Source organism: Lolium perenne, chromosome 7 (assembly GCF_019359855.2).
Source record: "Lolium perenne isolate Kyuss_39 chromosome 7, Kyuss_2.0, whole genome shotgun sequence".
Classification (NCBI taxonomy): domain Eukaryota; kingdom Viridiplantae; phylum Streptophyta; class Magnoliopsida; order Poales; family Poaceae; genus Lolium; species Lolium perenne.
The window spans coordinates 119,744,107-119,761,459 of record NC_067250.2 but is presented as its reverse complement, the minus strand read 5'-3'; positions in this window follow the sequence as shown (position 1 = coordinate 119,761,459).

The following is a 17,353-nucleotide window of genomic DNA, read 5'->3' as shown; positions in this document are numbered from 1 at the left end:
TAAGCCGGGTCCAGCACAATGTCTTTTGTTTCATTGGTTGGCTTGAATGCCGGTGTGTCCAAATTTCCACTCATTGCCGCTAAACTCAACTTCGAGGATTGAGCCAGCGCAACCGCAGTCTGCATTCTTTTCTTTTCTTCCGCAATCACCAACGATTCGGCCAGATTCGATCCGGCGGAAGCGGTTTCCAGTGACATTTTATAATTCCCCACCACAGTTAAGGGTCCACAAGGTGCCGGCATCTTCATCTTGAGATATGCCGTGTGAGTCGAGGCCATGAAAGCAGCCAACGCCGGTCTCCCCAGCAGTGCATGGTAAGGACTATCCAAATCCACCACCTCGAATAGAAGGTTCTCCACCCAGCAATTATCACGTCCACCGAATGAAACATCCACCCGGACTTTTCCCATGGGCGAACAAGACAGCCCCGGAACGATTCCGTGGAAAGTTGTGTGCGTTGGCTGCAGCATATTCTCGGTTATCCCAAGTGTGCGCATGGTGTGCCGGTACATGATGTTTATGCTGCTCCCATTGTCTATCAGCACTTTGCTGAATTTGACTCGAGCATTTGGCCCATGCATGATTGGGTCCACAACCAGAGCGTAACCACCCGGATTAGGCATTATTTTCGGGTGATCCTTGAACGACCAGCTTATTTCTTGATCAGACCAAAGCATGTACTTTGGAACCGCCGGCATCACCGCGTTCACTTCCATGGAACGGCATCGCAGGCTTTGCTTGTCTGTTGGCTCAGTAACGAACACAACACAGCACATATCCAGATCATGGTAAACATTCCGGCCCAAAGGTGCCGGTAGAGGTTGTTGGCCATGGGCGTCTCCCACCTGATGAACCTGTTGTGGTGGAGGCCTGTTTTGCTGAGGCTGCACCGGTATAGCATTTGGTCCGGTAAGCGGGGGTGGTGGTGGTAGTTTTCTGGCATCTTTTGCTGCACCTTGGCCCATTAACCTTCTGGTCCAAGTACAATCTTTTGTCAAATGGTTCGCCGGTCTTCCGGGGTTTGGTGTGTGCCACCGGCATGGCTGATCCATCGCGGATTCCATGGTGTATCTTTCCTCGTTGTTTTGCCAAGGTTTCTTCTCAACCCATTGTTTCTTAGGACCCGCCCATGGCTGTGATCCGGTTTTTTGCCTTTGGCTTCCGCCGGCGCTGGAATTTTCCTGCACCGCGGCTACTTGCTGCGGACCATACCTTCGATCCGGAAACTCTTCCCTTCGTTTGTTTTGCCGGTTGTCCCGGTATGGCTCTTGGCGTTGCTGTGGTTGGTTTGTTTGCTCCGGCTCAGCTTGTACTGCCGGTTGCATTGGGTCTCCCAATGCGTAGCTATCTGCCACACGTATCATCTCTGCCAACGTTGCCGGCATGTTCCGTTGCAACTTTTGCCATAGCGGTGAACCTCTTCTGCACCCACTGCTAAACCAAGCTATGGCTTGTGCTTCTATCACCCCTTCACAGGAGTTCCTTGTGGTGTTCCACCGGGCCAGGTAATCCCGGTCTGTTTCATTCTGGCGCTGTATGCACAGAGCGAGCTGCTGCGGCCTATTTGGCCTCCGGTAGGTACTGCTAAAATTGCTCACAAAAGCTTCCTCAAAGTCCAACCAACCGTTTATGCTTCCGGCTGGCAAATTGTTCAACCAGATTCTTGCCGGTCCCACCAGGAACGATGGTATGATTCTCACGGCCCAGCGGTGATTTCCTCCTCCGGCTACGGTTCCTCCGCCACCAGCGACATAGACCGCGGTGACATAATCTGCGAGCCAGTCTTCCGGCTTAGTGGTGCCATCGTATGTTTTTGTGTCACGCGGCAACTGGAAATTGCGAACTGGCGGTCCCTCTTTCATGATCCTTGGACCAAAACATTTTGGACCTGGAGGTCCTTCTTCCTCAATTATCTCAGACAGGTACACCCTGTCCAGACGGTGCCTCGCATCCCGTACTGGTAGGTGCCTTTCTCCCACGCGGTCTCCCAACGGATTCCGGTATGCCATGGGTCTGTCAGCTGTTGAGTCAGCCTCATCATAAGTTTCCGGTACCGCGGCCCTTGCCTGCCGGTACCTTGGGGGAATCTCATCTTCCTCTTCATATGCAGCCCTTACCGCTTGATAATTTTTCCCGGTTTCGTATTTACCGGCATGATTGTTTCCGGCATAGCCCCTTTTGGCGTAGCCTCGACCTGCCCCTTGGCTTTTCCTTCCGGCATCATATTGCCCGGCTTTTTGTTTTCCGGCAAGGACCGGATCATATACAGTCATCTGCTGCGCATTCACCTCTTTTTCCCTTCTTTTATCCGGTTGAGGGGACGATGCTTGTCCCTGAGACTTGCTACCGGCATTCTTTGTTGAACGCGCGGACTTCGAGGCCACAGCTTTGTTCAGCTTAGCCAGCTGCTCAGCATTTTGCTGCTCGATGGTTTCAAGCAGGTCCCGGACGCGCTCTTGCTGTTTTACCAGAGCGTCCCCGGAAAGCGATTCGCACAGCTCTACCGCAGCTTTAGCAGCTCTTATAGTTTTATCCGGGCTACTGTACTTGGGCTTTTCTATGATGCTTACAGATGCAGAGGCACTTTTGCCGGCTAGAATTTCTTTGCGCAGATCCTGATCTAGATTGCGAGCCTTAAGCCTGTTTTCCGGTACCCTAGCAGCATGCGCGCTAACAGAAGAAAAGCCATGGGCAGCGTTATACTCACGTAGGGTTAGGTTCAGCTCGCGCTGCGCCCGGACGATGTCCTTGCCGTTCTCGAGCAGCTTCTGGCACTGCGCCTCCAGCTCCGCTTGCGCTGCTGCCGGGTCGATGTTCTGCGCGATGGGGGTGGCGAGGACGTTCATGGCCGCTTGGAGTGGTGCCTCCGGTAGCGCTGAAGATGGTCCCGCAACGCCAGGGTCACGCTCCAGCGGTGGCTTGGCCGCGCGGGTTGAAACCGCACGCCCAGCACCTTCTTCCACAGCTTCTTTGCCGGCGACGACCGCACCTGCCATCATCACCTCCACGCTGCCAGGAGCGCGGCCAGCATGTAGCCATCTCGGCGGATCCGGCGCCACCAGCACCGACGAGAGGCACTGGCGCACGGGGACGGTGCCGAAGTAGATGCGATGGCTGCCGAACTCGATGATGCGGCCGTTCTTGGGGAAGATGCCGCCGTTGGCGAAGTAGCCCGCGTTGTCGTTGAGGAAGTCCATGTCGTAGAAGCGTTGCACCAGCGCGGACACCGTGCGCTGGCCAGCGACGTCGAGGAGGCCCGCCCGAATATGAACTCCATCAAGCGCCACTTTCTGCCCCACGGTGGGCGCCAACTGTCGTCGTGGCGAACGGTGCCTCGCATCCCCTCGCCGTAGGAATTATTTATCCTATATATATATATATATATATATATATATATATATATATATATATATATATATATACACACACACACACACATAGCTCATGTATTCATTTGTATCTTATTCTTTTATAGTTGGCAAGAAAGCGGAACAAGCTCTCAATCGAGGACCGCTTCATAGCAATAGGCGAGGAATTGGCGGGATTTTTCCTTCGGGACGTCATACCACCATACGCAGAGTACCACTATGAATGAAGATGTACATGTTACATATAGTTTGAATCGGAGAGTACCACTATGCTACATGTAATAGACATATATAGAGTACGACTCGGAGAGTACCACTATGCATGAAGATCGATCTTCATGCATGTACTACTTAATTTGCGATCTTATGCAATTACATGTGTGTTATATTATATGCACCAACTTGATATGCATCACCTTGATCTTCATGTACTACCTAAATCCAAACGCGTTTCTGGTGCATCGACGCAATATGAAACGCTCCGATACCCCTAAACCCCTCCTAAAACCCTAAACCCTGAATTCTCTACCGCGGCAGAGATTTCTGCATTTTCTCTGCCGCGGCAGACAACCTTTGGTACCGGTTCGTATTACAAACCGGTACCAAAGCTCCCTGGCCCTGAGCTCTCCTGCGTGCCCACGTGGAGACCCTTTAATACCGGTTCGTAAGCAACCGGTACGAAAGGGGGGGCTTTTGTACCGGATCTTTTGTACCGGTTGCTTAATCGGTACAAAAGCCTCTTAGGAACCGGTATTGATGAGCGATTTTCCACTAGTGTGCATGGGCGGAGCCCCCATTTGTAGTTTGGGTAGAGCTTCAATTTGTTTCCCAACAAGTTCCCGACTACTGTTGGCCCTCGGCTTATGATTCGATGTGCAGAACCCCCAATGTATTGGAGAATTACTAATTGAAACGGGAATGGGATTTATAGGCTTTTTCTTGTTGGGCCGAATGGCCTTCTGGGATGAAAGAAAATTTACGGTAATTTCAGCTACCAGGTATATGTATATTATATGTACAACTGGATTTTTTGCAAAGTAATGAGTGTACACACATGTATTCATCTAGCTCCGCCTATGCCCACGTGGTTGCATTATATATACTCAATGTGGAAGCTTAGAAATAATTTGTGGTTTAACATAACTGGCTAGTTTGGCATGAAGGTGCTCTTTTGAAAAATCCATTACATCCTTGCTCGATGGACACTGCTGTGTCCAACATGAGAAGAAGGAAAATTAAAAAGTGTTAATGTAGCGATGAGACATCTGGCATGCCAATTACCCCTGCTGATATGGCCGGAACCTGCATGAGGTGGGTGGAGTCAAGAATCAGCTGGTGATCAAGGAGAACACCACCAACAAGCTGTCAGCAAACCTGGGGAAGAACTCTCTAACCATGGTGGAGGAAGATGGCCTTTGCTACTCGTGCTATGTGTTAGTTCTGAGTTCGTCTAGTTTTTTTTTTTTTGAACGGGAGAAGGCACTTACGGAGCCTTTTCATTCATTAATAGCAGAGTACACCGTAAATTACAAAGCCCTGGGATGCAAGATCCTGTAATCTAGCAACTATAGGGCAAAGATGAACACCATGTGATGAGTTTGTACAACTGAAACTAGGCGAGGCCTGGTTGTCCCTAAGAGCTTGCTTGGCACAATTGTGGGCTACTCCGTTGATGTCCCTAGAAATGTGAAATATGTTTGGCTCCATTGCTGCAGAAACTTGGAAGAACTCAGATACAGTGGTTCGTATATCCCAGTTGAGACGTCTCAGTGAAGAGCGCCGATCCGCTGCTGCTGTGGCTAGAACCTTGTTATCTGTCAAGAAGGTTGGACGATGTAGTCCAAGATGATTTACGACGATGGCAGCGAGGAGTAGAGCTTTGGCTTCGGCTTGCAATGGTGATGCTGCCACTGAATTGGAAGCTTGTATCCTGAGGTTGAACTCAATTCTGTTTCGACTAAACTGAAGGAAAACTCCAATCCCTATGGCATGTTGCATCCTCTCCAGGATGCATCTGAATAGACCCTGGTATCTGCAGTCAGTAAGTCGGCTCTAATAGTGTTGCCTGGCGCAGGAATATCCTGAGAATTTTGTTGTTGCTGCACGCGTACTTCGGTAAGGGAGTCTCCCGTCGTCATCTCATCAGCTAGTTCCTGTGCCTGAGAAATTGCTTGCGCCGCATGGTGAATCTGCAATGGAGAACCTGGTTTTCTGTTGAAAAGACAGTCATTTCTGGATTTCCACAAACACCATAAGAAAGTGAAAATATTCTGCAAAGAAGCATGCGGATGATTCATCGCAATTAAAGAGTGAATGGCATCAGCCACAGAGTTGGTGTTGTGAATGAGACTTTCAGATCTAATGTACCATGGTTCTGCAAACCAAGCAGCTCGAGCAAAAGGGCATATGAAGAGCAAGTGAATATCATCCTCTTCAGCTTGGCATCTAGAGCATAATTTGGAAATATGTACATAATACTTACCTGCCCTAGCTCAAGTTGGAATTGCTCGACGCAGAATACGCCAAGCAAAGGTCTGGACTCTGGGAGCCATAGCTTTGCACTTCCAGACCTGTTTCAGCATATTTTTTGTCCTTGTGGAAACTTGTCGAGGAGGAGGCTCTCCTTGATCCTGCAAAGCCTGGAGACACACAAAATATGCACTTTTTGAACTGCAAATGCCTGAGGGAGCAAGGTCCCAACAGAGAATATCAGGTTCATCTGAGGAGATAATGGGAGTGTTACTTATGGTTGTGGCCATGTGCTCATCAAAGAGAGCTTGGATCAGATCAATGTTCCATCTCTTTTGATGGGGAAGCCACAAATCTTGCACATTAGAAGGGTATCTGAAACCATTTTGCTGGATGATAAGGTGATCATATATATCAGCCCAGTCCGGGCACCAAGGAGTGCTCCAAATAGACACGTTTCCAGTTGTTAGTTGATAGAAGGAGTGCTTGGTCATGAGGGGCAAAATTTTGATAATGGCAGTCCAGAAGGCTGATTTTGGCACATTAGGCTTGGCCCTCCAAATGGAAGTGTCATGGAAATATTTAGATTTCAGAATTTTGTATAGATGGCTACCTGTGTCTTGGGCTATTCTCCAGGCAGTCGAGAGGACAAGGCTTTGGTTTGTTGCTTGGATGTTTCGAATGCCTAGCCCACCTTCTTGTTTTGGAGTGCAAATATCCTTCCAGGCTCTAAGGCAAAGGGCTTTTACAGTTGGTTCTTCTCTCACCCCAGTCCACCAAAAAGTTCGTATGACAGCTGTGAGCTTGGAAAGAAACTTTTTGGAGAACAGAATATTGGCCATGTAGTAGACCGGAATTGAGGCAAAAACAGATTTAATAAGGGCTAGCCTAGCCGCATGGGATAGCTTCCCGGCTTTATACGTACTGAGTTTTGATCTAAATTTGTCCAAAATGAAATTGTAGGCTGAGGATCTATCTTTAGATGGAAGAATGAGAGGGTGACCCAGATGGATAGAGCTAGTATCTATGTCTTGAACCGGGAAAATGCCTTTGATTTCGGCGATGACAGAAGGTTGAACCTGGGAGCTGAATATTATAGCAGATTTAGCCCAATTTGGAGTTTGGCCTGAGTTGGAGCAGAAGTGGTGAATAATGTTGTTTATCTGAATAGCTTCCTGTAAAGTAGCATGTCCACAAACTAGGAGGTCATCGGCAAACATGAGGGAATGAATAGGAGGGCAGTTTGGACCAAGTTTGATACCTGTCAAATTGTTGTTGCACATGGCTTCTTGAAGAGTGAGCGAAAGCTCATTGATGGCTAGAACAAACAGGTAAGGGGAGATCGGACAACCCTGTCTAATTCCTCGGTCGCTACAAAAGCGAGCAGAAGATTGTCCATTAATTATGACAGAAAAAGAAGGCGACGAAATACATGCATGGATCAGGTTTATGAAATGACCATGCAAACCTGTACCCTGAAGAGCCCTGGTGACAAAATTCCACTCAAGACGATCAAAAGCCTTAGCTAAATCAATTTTTAACATAAAAGCGGGATCATTCCAAGATTTCAGAGCAAAAGAATGGGTGATCTCTTGAGCAATAATAATATTGTTGTTGATCCTCCGACCCTCGATAAAAGCTTGTTGGGAGGGGTGTATGTAATTCGGGAGGTGGGGCTTGAGTCTATTGGCAAGAGTTTTGGATATGATTTTATAAATGACATTACAAAGGCTGATCGGACGATAATCAGAAGGTATAGCCGGCACTAGCTTTTTAGGAATAAGAGCAATATTTGTGTCATTAATGTGCGGGGGAAGTATACCTGTTTCATAGAAGTTTCTTACCAACATTGTAACATCATCACCAATCCAAGACCAAGTAGCAAGGTAGAATTCAACGTTGAAGCCATCTGGTCCTGGTGAGGCTCTTTTTTTCATTTCTTTGAGAGTTTGCCAAATTTCTTGCTTGTCGGGGATGGAGTAGGTGTAGTCCTGCTGCTGTTGTGGCATGTGAGTACATATGCATGGCCTTCCATTGTTAGCATTGGAGGAGGAGAAAATATATCGGAAATAGTTCACAAAAGTATTGGCAATGGCATTTGAATTAAAATGCAAGACATTATGCTCGTCTTTAATGGAAACAATGGTATTCCTTCTTCTCCGCTTGAGAACTGCGTGATGGAAATAATGTGTGTTCCTGTCTCCATCTCTAGCCCATTGTTTTTTTGCTCTCTGTGTGTAGAATTCAGTAAGCTTTGTCATACCTTGCTCATACCTTTGAATTAGAGCAGCTTCATGTGCATGATCCTGGTCTTGTGGTGACTTCATTTGAATATTCTTGATCTGTTCTTCAAGTTGATTAATTTCTTGTTGAATCGGTTTCTTCTTCCTGCACCATCTCTTTAGAGCTCCTGCAAGATAGTTAGTCCTAGCAGAAAAAGGCCTATTTGCTGAATTATTCCAAACCGATTTGGCGTGATCTTGGAAGTCATCTTCCATCAACCACCAATTTTCAAATTTAAAGTTTTTCCTAGGTTGTTTATAAGTACCATCTGTAGATATAAGGATAGGAGCATGGTCACTCATTATGATAGGAAGGTTATAAACATTTGTGTTTGGATAAATAACACACCATTCAGGATTAACAAGGCCACGGTCTAAATGCTCATAAATAGGATTAGAAGAGTAGCGCTTGTTTGTCCAAGTGTAAGCTGGGCCACTAAAACCTAGATCGAAGAAACCACAAATTTTCACCAAAGAACAGAAAGCATGTAAACGTTGCGAATTAATACAAGAGGAGCTCTTGTCCATTTCATAAAAAAGTTCGTTCATGTCACCCATACATAGCATAGGTTTACCCAAATTATCATGCACAAAATTGGCTACTTGATCCCATATCGCATTGGTCTGCTGGTGATAAGGATCTCCATAGATGCAAACTAAACCAAATTCCTGTCCTGAGGCAATAACCAAAGCTAAGATAACATGGAAATTTGCTACTTGGACCGTGACTTGAAGGTCGGCATTCCACATCAGCCATAGACCTCCCGACCGTCTCCGAGAAGGAACAACGACACTGCCACCCATATCGAATCGCTGAATTAAATCTGGGGATTTTACCTTTGAGGATTTTATTTCGCTGATGAAGACGATCTGCGCCTTTGTGGAGAAGATGAGGTTGGCAAGGTAGCACATTTTTCCACTGCCAAGGTCCTTGCCCTTGCCCTGGCAGTTCCACCCTATAGCCTTCATGGTGACCTTGTCGCCTTAGTTGTCGGCTCCGGCTACCATGCGCCGTCACACTCGCCGTGTACTCACAAATCTTTATTTCCCTCTCCGCCTCCTCTGCACTAAATGCCTTCACTTCAGCACCTGAAGATTAGATACCGGAGGGAAGCTGGGTGGGTTGGGAAAGTTTCCTCGAACGAACCAGCCCCAGACGAGACCGTTTACAGAACCACTGGTCGAATCTAAATATCAGTGGAATCTATGATGGTGGTGATGGATTTGGATTAGAAAGAGTTGGGAGGAGCTGAAAGAGGACCTTGTGATTAAGAGTGAGGAAGGATTTGGAGATATAAATTTGGGGATCAAAGGGGAATTTTACTTAGGGTTGAGGAGCAGGTCGCATGGAAGGAGAGAAGGACAAGGGGAGGAAGCTTCAGGACCAAACGGATCTGGGGAAGAGGAATGGAAACCTGAGAGAGAAAGATTGAGGTCTTGAGGAGGAAGAAAGATCGGCATCACGCCAGTCGCCGGCATCTCGCCATAGTCGCCACGGAGGCTCCTTACTCGGTCTGAGTTCGTCTAGTTATGTCTTGTATGTAACAATTCAATGATGCAAGACGTGCGGTTTCTTGAATGGAACCGGAGCTGCGCCGTCTTTTTCTTTGAACAAATATTGCAAAATGTAAATAGTAGTTTATTTTTTCCTCCTCGAAAAAAGCTTGCACCCTGTTTCATAAATAAAACAACCTCCTTCACATACAGGGAGTATTTCATTTTCAATAAGGAGAGAATTCCTCCGCCTCCACATAGATTGATGCACATGTACGCTTCAGTAATCTACTTGATGCATTTTGTCCAATTCTATACTGGTGATTTTTAGCCCACACGTACATTTTCTGGCTTTCAAATAACACAATTTGACCGCCACCCACGGGTGAAGCTCTCCTAAGGGCAAGATAGGATAGTTGCCCTATCTTGAATTTTGGCAAAAAAAATTATATAGGTATGCATCTATGTGCACCATTTTTTTGCATTCTTTATATGTTCTGAGGAAAACATAAAGGAAAAGCACCCAAGTTTATATAGACAATTTGGTTTTTTGCTTGAATATTTTTATGCTTTTGAGTTCGCCCGACCTCAATCGCACCCCAGCTTTCCCGTAACAAATGTTCCAAGGTGAACCTGTTGAGCAGCACGGAAATTCGCTGTCCCGCAACATAGGGCACGCACCCACTTTTCAAGGCCACCCATCATCATTCATGGCAAGGACGTGCGTGCGAGCTGGTCGGACATGGGGGCATTCGATTGCGATGGTGAAAACTATGTCTGATCTGATCAAGACAACACAATGGGAAGGAAGCCACCCTCCAACTTTCGGTCCAGTCTAATCCAATCCATCCGTTCAGAAAAAAAAAAGCCACGAGGTGCTACTCGTACTGTATCCGTGCATGTCGATGCTCACTCCTATTCGTACGGGGCATAGCTGTATCCGCATCAGTATGCGTCGAGCTGTGTTACCCTTTTCAGGACTACTTTCCCCCGTACTAAATTACCAAGCTTTTTCTCTTTGCTCGAAGTCAAACTTCGTGAAATTTTACCTGGTATGAGAAATATACCAACACCCAGATTATTCAATCAGTGTTACTAGTTCTTTTTGTTGAAAAAAGAATTCATATGCACAACTTTTGCATCGAAACGATGCACACATCCATCATTTTATTGCATAGTTTTGAGATTACCACTCAAGCATCGCTCAAAGTGGCCGCATGAATTAGTTATTGAAAGAAAGAACATAGAAAATCTCTAATTATCTTGTAGTCTGTTAGACCTCCGGCAGCCGATCCCATCCTAGTTGAAGAAAGCATATACTATTACCACATATAAACTCAGTAGACAGCTCTATGAATAGCCTGCAAAAATTTGTCTATTCCAAATTACCGAAAATATACCACAAAACCGCCACATGAATTTAAGCTTTCTTCTTCTTATCTAGCCTGTTTAGCGAATTACCAAACATGTTAGTTACATTAGTAGAAAATGACATATAAAAAATGAAGTGGACAACTCTCCAGGTAGCGCCTAAGAGGACATCGGATACAAAGATGCTCCACAGTCTCATTTGTATCATAAAAGATGTGTTTTTACACCCATGTGACCATGTCGTCGCATCTTCACGAAGTTTGACTTCGAGCAAAGAGAACCACATAAGTACTGAACCTGGTATAAGATAAATATTCACAGTCGCATCTTTACAATCAGTATTACTAAGTATGATGTAAACCTATTTCTTCGCTTTTTCGCTAACAAATCTGAATTCTCTTTAAAAATAGAAGGATAGATCAAATTCCAATGGCCATTAGGCATGATTCGAACCAACATTGAATAATCAAAAATTTCCCTATCTTTTTTACCATAAGTATTCATTTGATCTTGATCCTTCTGAAGTGAAAAAGACGCTATACTGGATCTGCATCTACTTACTGACAATATCCATAAATGGCTTGTTTTTGGTAATCGACGAAGATTACCATATTGATATTCGGGCGCATGGTAAACATCAGTACTCCAGTGCATTTCGCCGTCTGATTCAGAATAAATATGCTTTTGTACCCTTTTTTAAAATGTAAAGTGGGGGTTCCGGCACGAATCTCCGCAGTTACTTGTTCAGATTTTACATATTGATCATTTTGCACTAGAATCAAGCTTTTTGAGGGAATATTTACACTATATAGAATATCCTAACTCCGAATAGTTACATGCAAGTCTATATAACATAGAAAAGCAGGCTGTCCATGATGGGCACGTGTGGGGTGAACCAAATTCTCAGTGAATTGGATTTTTCCATTCGAAGGGGATCGTACAAGGTCAGCAGTACCCCCTGTGAATACTCCGCCAGTATGAAAAGTTCTTAGTGTTAGTTGAGTACCTCGCTCCCCAATTGATTGACCCGCAATAATACCTACGGCTTCTCCCAATTCGACCAGATCACTATGAGTGGGACTCCGGCCATAACATAATTAACAGATCCAACAAGTGATCCGGCAAGTAAAGGGGGTTCTAATATATATTGGTTGTGCTAGAAATGGTTGTGCTCGAAAGGCAGTTATGAATCGATTGACTAATCCAATTCCAATATCTTGATTTCGAGCGACAATGCATCGTGAACCGATATATATATCGTCTGCTAATACACGACCAATTAGTGTTTGGACAAAAAGTTTTTCCGTCATCCCATTTTAAGGACTCACAGAAATACCTCAGGTAGTACCACATTCTCTTCTACGCACAATAATATGTTGAACTACTTCAACAAGTCTACGTGTAAGATATCCAGCATCTGCTGTTCGTACATCAGTATCTACAACCCCTTTGCGAGCTCCATAGCAGGAAATTATATATTCTGTCAAAGAAAGTCCCTCGCGTAAATTGCTTTGAATAGGTAAATCAATCATTTTTCCTTGAGGGTCCGCCATTAATCCTCTCATACCTACTAATTGGTGTACCTGAGATGCATTTCCTTTGGCTCCTGAAAAAGACATTAGATAGACCGGATAAGAAGGATCCGTTATCCGAAAATTCAAATTCATTTCTTGTTTCAAATATTCACTTGTCGCATATCATATCTCAACGGATTGGCGTAATTTTTCTACCGCGTGTATCGCCCCATAATAATAGTGTTTCTCCACAAAAAAACTTTGTTGTTCCACGTCTTGGACTAACCATCCCTTAGAGGGTATTGTTAAAAGATCCTCGATTCCTAACGAAATGGATGTAGTAGTGGCTTGATGGAAGCCCACAGTCTTTAGTTGATACAGTATATGGGATGTATATCCCATTCCAAAATGATCTATTAATCTGCTAATAAGCCGTTTCATACCAGTTCCGTCTATCTCTTTATTATGAAAGACCAGATTGGCCCGATCCGTCATACATAAGTACCCCCTTTTCGGCTGAGTAGGATTCGACAATTGCTGAGTAGGATTCGACAATGGGCTTGAGTCCGTGATTTGAAAATTTAATTAACTTCATTTCCTTAATCTCAATCTGAATTCGCGCGGCAAAAATGATGATACTAGGGAAACCGCAATGCCCCCCGAAAGGGGAGGGGCATCACCGAATCTAACTTCCTGGTTTAGATAGTGTATGTCGTCGTGGTGAACAGACAGATGCCATGGGATGGCTTGAGTTGGGGCCGAATGTGCGCTAGAGGATTCGGTGGAGGGTTTTGGTAAGGATGGAGAGGTTTCCGGATGGATTCCTCAAGAACTTGGCCTTGGCCAGAGGTAGAAGAAGAAGAACACAAGCACAATTGCACCACTAGATCTCTCTATATCATGATCATACAAGCTTACAGGTTTTCAGCTCTAGGCTCGGGCGTCGTCCCCGTGATGGGGTGTGCCCCCTCTCCTTATATAGGGGAGAGGGTGGCTTACAGGGGAAAAAAACCCCAAGAAACCCTAATGGAATCTTTGACTAGACAAACTACTTTATAAAGCTACTTTAGCTACCGATGATGCCGGTTTTTCTGTAATCAGGAGCGGTGACATCCTCCGGTACCTTTTACGTCATCCTTGGCCTTTGGCGCCAGGGCTTCGATTAAAGTTGAACTGCTTCGCTCATCTTTGTCTTCTAGCTCTGGAGAGCATCTTTGACCAGTCTTGCCGACGTGCTACAGTGTAGCCTATTCCGGTTTCTTCTTAGCCGGTTCCGGTATCCCCCTCCTGGGATACCGGTACGATTCACAGGTCTCAGTCTTGTTATCCGGAAAGATCTTTAAACCGGTATCTTGATGGCCTAAACCATCCGGTTTGGCATGCCTTTGGCATACCGGGGGTCATCCCCCCAACATTAGTCCCCGAAGCTGGTATAGTTCGGTGGATCCTATCCGACGGACCATACCAGGTTCTCTTTTTACTCAAGGTACCGGTTTAATCCTTCCGGCAATCAGCCCAAACTCTCCGGCATCTTGGCCGAACTTTATCACCTTACTGATTTCCTCCGGTATCTTTGTCATTAAACCTCTCCTCAACGAAGTCGAGAATATCTCGGGTTCTGCGCCTGTCAGTGACATGCGCACTGTGCCTGGCGCGACAGTGTCAGGGGTCACTTCCCTTCGACTTCCGCGCTCGCATTTATGGCGCCACACCAGATCCGCGCTGCCGTTTCAGATCCGTGTGGCCTTCCTGTGTCTTTCGATTTTCCGCGCGTGTATCCATGTGCCACGGGGCGGCCCAGGGAACGAACCGCCGCGGCCCAGCGGTTGCCAGCCCACTACTCATCTTCTCTATTTAAGGGCGGAGCAGTTCCTCCTTATCTTCTTCTTCGCACTTCCCCCTTCTCACGCGCCTAGAGCTCCTCGCCCCTTGCGCTTCCGTCGCCGCCGTTCGCCGCCAGAGCACTGCCGCCGACGAACTTCCGCAGCGACTCCACCGAGCCCCGCTGCGCAGATGCTCTCCGTAGAGCCCTTGCTGTTGCTGCTCCCCGCATCCCTCGGCGACCTTCGTTCTTCATCGTTGTTCATCCTCGCTGCCTGCAACTGCGCCGCTTCTCCGGCGACCATCGTCTTCAACGCCTTCCTCTGCCTCAGGTTAGCCCCAATGTCCCTAAGCTTTCTTCTCTTTTCCGCTTTCCTGTTCTTTGGTCGGTTGGGGATTTACCTTCCCTCTTTCTTTTGGTATTTCTCTTGTCCGTAGATCTTCGCGTGGGGCTAGATCGTGGGAAATCTGTTTGTGGGTAGATTCCGGAATCCCTAATCCAAAATGTCTACCGAACTGTATCTTTCCGAGTCCGCTGGCAGCCGCCACCACAGCGAGGCCTCCGACGGGCTTGAGGCATAGCTTGACCGGATGGAAACCTCTTCCTCTGCACCAGAGGCCGGAACCGGAAGGGGCCAGGAGGCCAGCACCTCTCGCCAAGGTTTCGGAGTGGACTTGGCCAATATTACCCGCGGAGCCTGGAAAGGTTCCGACGTGACGCAGGCGGACATTGATTGGCTGTACCGCTCCCGGAGGATACCGGCACAGGTATCTTGCCGGATTCCACGTGACGAGGTGGAACCCGCGCCCGAACCCGGAGAGTTCGTGGTTTTTGTTGCTCACTTTGAGCGTGGCTTCGGCCTCCCTGCCTCTGATTTCTTCCGCGAATTCCTTGATTTCTACAAACTTCAACCCCATCACCTTTCCGGCAACGCCATCTTTTATCTTTCTTGCTATGTTTCTTTCATGGAGGCTTACGTTGGCCTCCTTCCCACAAAAGAAGCTTTTGCTCGCTTCTTCTGCCTTTGGATCAACTCGGTCCAAGGCAAAGACATCCCCAAGCCTAAACCCCCGGTGCAGTGCGGATCCTGCATCGTGGGCTCTCGCCAGGGGAGCCCCTTCTTCAAGTTCTCCGGCTTGGATTCCTGCCGGGCCTGGCAGGAAACTTTTTTCTATGTGAGGAACAAAGGTTCCTCAGATTTTATCAACCTATCGGCCTACAATCCGGCGACGCCCACGAAGGCCAACTGGGGCTTCCATCCGGGAACCAAGCATATCGAGACCAACCGGATAGTTCGCTTCCTGGAGAGTCTCAAGAAGGAGACGAACATCTGCTCCGACGATATTATCCGCGTGTTCATCTCACGCCGGGTGCTTCCCCTTCAGCGTCGAGCTCACAAGATGAGCCAGATGTGCGGCCCCCGCGATCCCACCAAGATCACCGGCTTGGCCCTAAGCAAAAAGGATATAGCCCTCAAGGCCAGGCAAATCTGTAATACAGACATACAATTGGATTGGGAGTGGGGCCATCTTCCCCTCTGCGCCATGAATCCCCCAACTGCGGAAGTAAGACCTTAGCAGTCCGGATCGTTTTTCCCGGTAGGTTTTCAATGCATAACTAACTGACATTTTTCTTTTTCAGGCCTGCGAGCGCTTTCCTCGCATCGCTGCGGAGGCTCGAGGACCCAGCCGGAAGCGTGACCTGGACGAGGTGGATCCGGATCTCTACGTGGTCTGGACCAAGAACAAGATGGGCCGCACCCACACCTCACGCCCCGGTAACTTTTCTACCAACGACTCCGGTTCAGATGATGATGTCACTATTCTTGAGGTATTTTGCTCTTTCGCTTTCTTATCCATCATTTGTCTGTAGACGCTCCCTCAGCCAGCGCCAACCCACAGGTTGTGGAGCACGCCAGCCCCCTGGAGGCAGAGGCTAGGGAAGAGTTTCTTGAGAAGCTCGCCTGCCAGGGCCGTAAGAACAAGGCGCCCGCGCTCGAAGCCGGCCCGAGTGGCGCTCCTCCCGCCAAACGCTCCCGGATGGAAGTTGGCGGGAAGAAGGTCACCGCGAAGCACTACCGGAAATGGGAGATGCCGGTTGCTTCCGTGTAAACTTCCCCTTTTTACTTTCCTTTTGTTTCATGAGTCTCTTTTTTCGGTTGTTTTCTCTAAACCTCCTTTTTCTGTCTTTTCAGCCCTGCGCTCAAGATTTCCAAGAGCGCCTCTGGCATGAGGCCGAAAAGCTCTGAGGATGCCGCCAGGCCCTCACCTCCTCCGCAACCAAGTCCGGTACCATCTGGTGCCGGCAAATCCTCTGCCTCCCCTCTGGGAGGCACCACAAGTGCGGGGCACGCGGCCCCTAAATCTTCAGACCACCGCGCGGAGGAGGACTTTGTCTCCCCTCCAGAAGCCCAAGACACCGGCGCCAGCAACACCGGCGTCGGCAACGAAGATGCCGGGAGGGCGGAACCTCTGGTTCCTCCCGTCCCAAAAAAGAAGAAGAAGACTCCTGCTTCCTCCCCCTCAAAGACCGTACCGGATTCTTCCGCGCCGGCCAGCTCTGCCCCGGCAAAGGAAGCACCCGATGCTCATGCGTCTGCCAAGGCTCCAACGCCTCCACCAGCTGCCAAACCGGCACCGCCAAAGGGTCCCAGCTCCCCTTCCTCTATCTCACAGTCCTTGATACTGCACGCCAGCCGCGCCGCCATTGTGGCCGGAGAAACGGCTTCAGCTCAGCTGGGCCGAATCACCGAGCTCACCCGCGGAGGAGCTGAACTGGGGCATCTTGCTGATTACGCTACAAAGTGGAATCAAGCGGATCTTTCCCCCGTGACTCGCGGCCTGGGGAAGGATAAGCTGCCGGTCGTTGACCCTGCCGGCCCCCGGAGCACCGTCCAGCACTTTGGCCGGTTGCGACGCGCTGTCAAGGAATTTGACACCGCGTGGCACGACGCCAACAACAACGTGGTGGTAAGTTGCACAAACTTCGTAGTTTTTTGAATCTATGCCGGTTTTTACTCTTTCCGGATTATAT